The 7,900-nt window shown below is 46.5% G+C and overlaps 1 non-coding gene across 1 annotated transcript; it reads left to right on the forward strand.

The window, feature by feature from the left end:
- Positions 1–1,931: 1,931 nt before the first annotated feature.
- Positions 1,932–2,057, forward strand: LOC136321329 (U6atac minor spliceosomal RNA). Its single transcript, XR_010728592.1, has one exon. It is a non-coding gene; the product is annotated as a U6atac minor spliceosomal RNA (small nuclear RNA).
- The last annotated feature ends 5,843 nt before the right edge of the window (positions 2,058–7,900 follow it).

Below are 7,900 nucleotides of genomic sequence, written 5' to 3' on the forward strand. Positions count from 1 at the left end.
GAAGTCTCAGAGAGACGGTCTGAATGCGATCTCCACAAGCAGGTCACTCACCCTCTCCTCCTCCAGGGCCCCTCGCATGATGCGGGCGGGGCAAGGCAGAGGCAGGCCTTGCATTCCTCCGGGGTCCTGAAGCCGCACGTAGGGCAAACAGTCCGGCAGCATCTAGGCGAGAGGAAGGTGATGTGTGGTGACTGGGAAACTCTACTCCTCACAGCACCACGAACAGGCGGCATTGGCCTCGCAGGGACTGCACGGTGCCTGCGTGCCTGTCACCGCGTCCCGGCAGCCGCTGGCATACTCCCCTGTACGGGTCTCCTTGCTCCAGTCAACTCCTGGGGCGGTGGCAGAGCTCAGGAGACGCCTGGCTCGGCTCCTCCTCCGAGTACTGGCACCTTTTAGCCTACCTCCGCTTGGCGCTAAACAGTGCCCCGCAGTAAACTAGAAATCAACCACGCCTGACCTGTGGTGGCGCAGTGGATAAAGCGTCGACCTGGAAATGCTGAGGTTGCCGGTTCAAAACCCTGGGCTTTCCCGTCAAGGCACATATGGGAGTTGATGCTTCCAGCTCCTCCCCCCTTCTCTCTCTCTGTCTCTCCTCTCTCTCTCTCTTTCTCTCCCTCTCCTCTCTAAAATGAATAAATAAATAAATTAAAAATTAAAAAAAAAAGAAAACAACCACAACAGAAAAACTGAAAAATACTCAAACACTTCGAAACTAAATAGCACATTATTAAATAACGAATGGGTAAACAATGAGATCAAAGAAGAAATTTTAAAATTCCTAGAAACGAATGATAATGAGCATACATCAACTCAAAATTTATGGGACACAGCAAAAGGAGTCTTGAGAGGGAAGTTCATAGCATTACAGGCATACCTCAAGAAGCTAGAAAAGCTCAAATAAACAACTTGACCCTACATCTAAAAGAACTAGAAAAAAAAACAGCAAGTAAAGCCCAGAGCTCGTAGAAGGAAGGAAATAATAAAGATCAGAGCAGAAATAAATGACATAGAGGCTAAAGAAACAATACAGAGGATCAATGAAACCAGGAGCTGGTTCTTGGAAAAGGTAAACAATATCGATGAACCTTTAACCAGACTCACCAAGAAAAAAAGAGAGAGGACTCAAATAAATAAAATTAGAAACGAGAGTGGAGAAATAACAACTGACACAACAGAAATACAAAATATACTAAGAAAATACTATGAAGAACTGTACACCAAAAAACTAGACAACCTAGATGAAATGGACAAATTCCTTGAAACATATAATCTTTCAAAAATCAATCTGGAAGAATCAGAAAACCTAAACAGACCAATTACAACAAATGAGATTGAAACAGTTATCAAAAACCTCCCAAAAAAGAAAAGTCCTGGGCCTGATGGCTTCACAAGTGAATTCTACCAAATATTCAAAGAACAACTAACTCCTATCCTTCTCAAGCCATTTCAAAAAATTCAAGAGGAAGGAAGACTCCCAAGCTCCTTTTACGAGGCAAGCATAATTCTGATTCCAAAACCAGGCAAAGACAACACAAAGAAAGAAAATTATAGGCCAATATCCCTGATGAATGTAGATGCTAAAATCCTCAACAAAATATTAGCAAACCGGATCCAGCAATATATGAAAAAAATCATACACCAGGATCAAGTGGGATTTATTCTTGGGAGGCAAGGCTGGTACAATATTTGCAAATCAATCAATGTGATTCATCACATAAACAAAAAGGAGAAAAACCACATGATAATTTCAATAGATGCAGAAAAAGCATTTGATAAAAGTCAGCACCCATTCATGATCAAAACACTCAGCAAAGTGGGAATACAGAAAACATACGTTAACATGATAAAGGCCATCTATGACTAACCCACAGCCAACATCATACTCAATGGGCAAAAATTAAAATCAATCCCCTTAAGATCAGGAACAAGTGTTGTATGAAAGGAGAGAAGGTTAGCACTCCCCTTGACAAGGATGGAAGAGGTTCTCGGGCCTAACAACACGCATATAGTTAAGGCATTGCCACCTACTTCGTGGCATCTAACCACTGTTTTTAAGAAGATGTGGCACATATACACCATGGTATACTATTCAGCCATAAGAAATGATGACATCGGATCACTTACAACAAAATGGTGGGATCTAGATAACATTATACGGAGTGAAATAAGTAAATCAGAAAAAAATAAGAACTGCAGGGTTCCATACATTGGTGGGACATAAAAAGGAGACTAAGAGACATGGACAAGAGTGTGGTGGTTACAGGGGGCAGGGGGAGGGAAGGAGGGAAAGGGGAAGGGGTGGGGGAGGGGCACAAAGGAAACCAGATAGAAGGTGATGGAGGACAATCTGACTTTGGGTGATGCGTATGCAACAGAATTGAATGACATGATAACCTGGACATGTTTTCTTTGAATATATGTACCCTGATTTATTGATGTCACCCCATTAAAATAAAAATTTTTTATTAAAAAAATCAGAAACAAGGCAGGGGTGCCCCCTTTCACCACTCTTATTCAACATAGTTCTGGAAGTCCTAGCCACAGCAATTAGACAAGAAAAAAAAATGAAAGGCATCCAAATTCAAAAAGAAGTAAAACTATCATTATTTGCAGATGATATGATATTGTATATAGAAAACCCTAAAGTCACAGTCAAAAAACTACTAGACCTGATAAATGAATTCAGCAAGGTGGCAGGATATAAAATTAATACTCAGAAATCAGAGGCATTTTTATACACTAACAATAAACTGTCAGAAAGAGAAATTAAGGAATCAATCCCCTTTACCATTGCAACCAAAAAAATAATGTACCTAGGAATAAATGTAACCAGGGAGATTAAAGACTTGTACTCAGAAAATTATAAAACATTGATAAAAAGAAATCAGGGAAGATACAAACAAGTGGAAGCATATACCGTGCTCATAGTTAGGAAGAATAAACATCAGTAAAATGTCTATATTACCCAAAGCAATTTATAAATTCAATGCAATACCGATTAAAATACCAATGACTTACTTCAAAGATATAGAACACATATTCCAAAAATTTATATGGAACCAAAAGAGAACACAAATAGCCTCAGCAAGCCTGAAAAGGAAGAATAAAGTGGGAGGTATCACACTTTCAGATATCAAGTTATACTATATGGCCATTGTACTCAAAACAGCCTGGTACTGGCATAAGAACAGGCATATAGATCAATGGAAAAGAACTGAGAACCCAGAAATAAATGCACACCTTTATGGAAAACTGATAGTTGACAAAGGAAGTAAGAGCATACATTGGGGTAAAGACAGGCTCTTCAACAAATGGTGTTGGAAAAATTGGACAGCTACCTGCAAAAAAATGACACTAGACCACCAACTTGCACCATTCATAAAAATCAACTCAAAATGGATAAAAGATTTAAATGTAAGCCGTGAAACCAGAAGCATCTTAGAAGAAAACATAGGCAGTAAGCTCTCTGACATTTCTCGCAGCAATATATTTGCCGAATTGTCTCCACAGGTAAATGAAATAAAAGACAGGATAAACAAATGGGACTATATCAAACTAAAAAGCTTCTGCACAGCTAAAGACAATAAGAACAGAATAAAAAGACAAACTACACAATGGGATAATATATTTGACAATGCATCTGATAAGGGGTTAATAACCAAAATTTATAAAGAACTTGTAAAATTTATACCAGGAAGACAAACAATCCAATCCAAAAATGGACAAAAAAAATGAATAAACACTTCTCCAAAGAGGACATACAGATGGCCAATAGGCATATGAAAGAATGCTCAACATCACTAATCATTAGAGAAATGCAAATTAAAACCACAATGAGATATCACCTCATACCAGTCAGAATGGTGCTCATCAACAAAACAATACAGAATAAGTGCTGGCCAGGATGTGGAGAAAAGGGAACCCTCCTGCACTGCTGGTGGGAATGCAGACTGGCTCAGTCACTGTGGAAAACAGTATGGAGGTTTCTCAAAAAATTAAAAATCGAACTGCCTTTTGATCCAGCTATACCAGTGTTAGGAATATACCCCAAGAACACCATAGCACTGTTGGAAAAGAAGAAATGCACCCCCATGTTTATGGCAGCATTGTTCACAATAGCGAAGATCTGGAAAAAGCCCAAGTGTCCTTCAGAGGACGAGTGGATTAAAAAGCTTTGGTACATATATACTATGGAATACTACTCAGCCATAGAAATGATGACATCGGATCATTTACAACAACATGGATGAACCTTGATAACATTATACTGATCGAAATAAGTAAATCAGAAAAAACTATGGGGGTGAGGAGAGGGAGGCGGATGGGGGAGGAGAGGGGCATAAAGAAAACCAGTTAGAAGGTGAGGAAAGACAATTGGACTTTAGGTGATGGGAATGCAGCATAAGCAAATGGCAAAATAACCTAGAGCTGTTTTCTCTGAACATATGTACCATGATTTATCAATGTCACCCCATTAAAATTAATAAAAAAAATTTAACCAAGGATGCGGAAGACCTGTAGTTGAAAAATTATACAACACTGAAGAAATTGAAGATATAAATAAATGGAAGCGTATACTGTACCAATAATAGAACAAATTAACATTCTTATAATGTCTATACTACCCAAAGCAATCTGTAGAATCAATGCAGTTTCTATTATAATACTAATCGTGTATTTCATAGAACTAGAACAATAATAAAAAAATTATGTGGAACCACAAAAAAAAATACAGAGAAAGAAAGAAAAGACAGAGGAGTGAGTGGAGAAGCAGATGGTCGCTTCTCCTGTGTGCTCTGAGAATTGGACCTGGGACATCCACACACCTGCTGACACTCTACCACTGAGCCAACCCGAGGTCTAGCAATATTTTATAAGTACAAAATGACACTGCACTGGGCACTTCTGTATATAGGGTGAAACAGAAACAGACGTCCTTACCCTCATGGAGCTTACTGTTTCTTGGGAGAGAGAGAAAGATTTCCTGATGTGGAAGGAAGGTTGAAAATTTTGAGAAACTGAAAGAAGATAGGTACTCCTAGAGCATAATGGATGGCATGAGCACTTAGTAGGGCAGGGGTCCCCAAACTACAGCCTGCGGGCCAAATGCGGCCCCCTGAGGCCATTTATCTGGCCCCCGCCGCACTTCTGGAAGGGCACCTCTTTCATTGGTGGTCAGTGAGAGGAGCATACTTCCCATTGAAATATTGGTCAGTTTTTTTATTTAAATTTACTTGTTCTTTATTTTAAATATTGTATTTGTTCCCATTTTGTTTTTTTACTTTAAGATATGTGCAGTGTGCATAGGAATTTGTTCATAGTTTTTTGTTTGTTTGTTTGTTTGTTTGTTTGTTTTTTAAGGCACAGGGTCCGCCTGGGGAAGGGACCCAGACTGTGGGGCTGGATGCAGGTGGTTCATCCAGACCAGGGATGAGGGGGAAGGAAATGGGAGAGGGAAGAGGAGAGGCGACCCCCTCTCTCCTCAGAGTTCTTCCAGAAAAAAAGGGGGCCAAGAGAATTTTTCCACTTGGGAGGAGGTAGGGGTGCAGGAGGAGCCTGAGGAGACAGGTTTTGGCGGGGAGAGGTGGCCGGTAAAAGAACAGAGGAGCTCCTGAGTGAACAGGAGAGCTGAGAAATGCAGGGAGCGAGCTCTGAAGTGAGGGGCGGGGGGCACCTGTCCCCAGCTTTATCGGGGGGGGGTCAGCTTGCGAGGGGGCTGCGGAGTGTGTGGGGCCAGCTGCAAAGAGAAGAATCATCTAGAGGGGAGACAGATTTGGATCGGGAAATACGGGGAATTGGAACAAGAAAGAAGGGGGTTCGAAAGAGGAAACAAAGTCCCGAGAAGAGAAAAATGAGGAGCTTCCAAAGAGACGCTGGAGTCCCGGCCGCTGGGTCCCGGATCCCGGGGCTCGGACCTGGCTTCGGAGGAGACGTGGTGCCCGGGGCGCCGGCCGGGCCGGGTTGGGGTCTGGCCGGCGTCCCTACCTGGTACACAGAGGCCTTGGGCAGGTCCAGGCAGACGGTGCAGCACAGCACCGCGTAGAGCCGCTCCTCCAGCTTCCCGCCGCCTCGGCCGCCCGCAGCCGCTTCTTGGGCGGTGCGTCGGGGTCGACGGCAGCCTCCTGCAGCTGCCGGGCGCCGGCCAGGCCCGCTTCGTCCGGCAGCCCCGGCCCCGCTGCCTCGCCCAGCGCCGCCGCCGCCGCCGCCGCCACCGCCGCCGGCCCCGCGGCCGCCCCGGCCCCGGCCGACACCGCGCCGGCGGACCCCGTCGCCGGACCGCCTCCACCGGCAGCCTCTGCGCCGGACATCGCTGCGGGCCGGCCCAGCGGGTGGTGCGCTCCCGCGGCTGGAGGTTAGGGGGGCCACGCGCTGCTGCCGCCCTCTCGCCGCCGCCGAGACCCCCGCAGCCCCGCTCCCTGCGCTGCCGCTTCAGTGGGTCCAGCCTGCGCGTCGCCCCGCAGCCGCCGCGGCCCCATAGTTTTTTTTATAGTCTGGCCCTCCAACGGTCTGAGGGACAGTGAACTGGCCCCCTGTGTAAAAAGTTTGGGGACCCCTGCAGTAGGGTGTACTCACCCGTTCTGTGGTCTGTCCACTGGGCCGCCGCTGCTGTTGCTGTCCGGGGTGTTTGGGCTCAGGTGCTGCTGGTGCCAGCCCACCTCTGTGGCCACCGAGGCCACCGCTGCCCCAGGAGGGCTGCGCACACTCGAGTGCCCGCTTGGACCGCTTCCAAGAATGCCCCAGCCTCGGCTGCCACTGAGGGCTGGTCTGTGAAGTGGGCAAGTTTAAGCATGGGCTTGGGCCTCCACAGCCTATGCAAGGGCTTCCGCCTCTGGAGGGGGTGAGGGGGCTGCTCAGACTGCTTCTGGGGCTGCTTCAACCTCCACTGCTGCCGTGGACGGTTTTGCGTCGCTGGGGTTTGGTGCACCAGCTCAGACAAGGCTTAGCAGCGACCACGGCTCCCACCTCCAGGGCCAGACCCACATGCGCTCACTCAGACCACCCCCAAGGTCTCCTGGCTTCCGCTGCCACTGAGGGCATGCCCAAGCCACTGACAGGTTTGGGCACTGGCCCGGATCTCCGCAGTGGCCCCTGTGACTTCTACCCTTGCTGGCGGGATCACACGTGCCCACACCGTCCCCCTCTGCTGTTGCTCAGGCCTCTGCCCTGTCAAGGACAGGCCCTATGCCAAAGGCAAGACTCTGTGCGAGCCCAGACCTTCGCAGGGGCTGCAGCGGTTCCCACCTTCGCAGGATGGCCCAGGCTAGCTTGCTCCAACCGCCCTGGCCTCCATAGCTGTGTCCTGGGTGTTACAGCCGCCCCCTGCCGCCTCCAGTCTGCCCACCCTCTGAAAGCATTCAGCCCCACTGGGGGGGGGGGTACACGGGGTGTTGTTGTGAACCATAAATGGCAGAAAGCCATTGTAGATTTGAGGCTAGGCAAAGCGCTGAGTTCTGCCCCCTCCACCTCCATATTGGCTGTGAGGCTGAGTATTGGCACCCACTTCACTTGCTTCCTTGACTTGCTGGAAGCAATTTACATGCCCTTCCAACTGACTCCTTGATTGTTTTCAGAGGTTGGTAGATTTCACTAATGCATCCTGTTTATGCCTTGGGAGAGTTTCTGTTTTAGCCTTGGATGTGTTACTTTGTATCAAGGACTTCCTTGGTTTGCATAGGGCTATATAATAAGCAAGCTGGGGCTATGGGGCACTCAGATATTGCCATCATCATTTGAAGAGTCTTCCCTGTCCCATTTTTTCTTGATGAAAAAATAATAATAAATAAATAGATAGATAGATAGATAGATAGATAGATAGAACAAAAGGATTGTGGGAGCCAGGCAGGGACTCTCTTAGCAGAGACTGCATTTAAAATGAGCAAGGTGACTTAGGGGCAAA

Source organism: Saccopteryx bilineata, chromosome 1 (genome assembly GCF_036850765.1).
Source record: "Saccopteryx bilineata isolate mSacBil1 chromosome 1, mSacBil1_pri_phased_curated, whole genome shotgun sequence".
NCBI lineage: Eukaryota > Metazoa > Chordata > Mammalia > Chiroptera > Emballonuridae > Saccopteryx > Saccopteryx bilineata.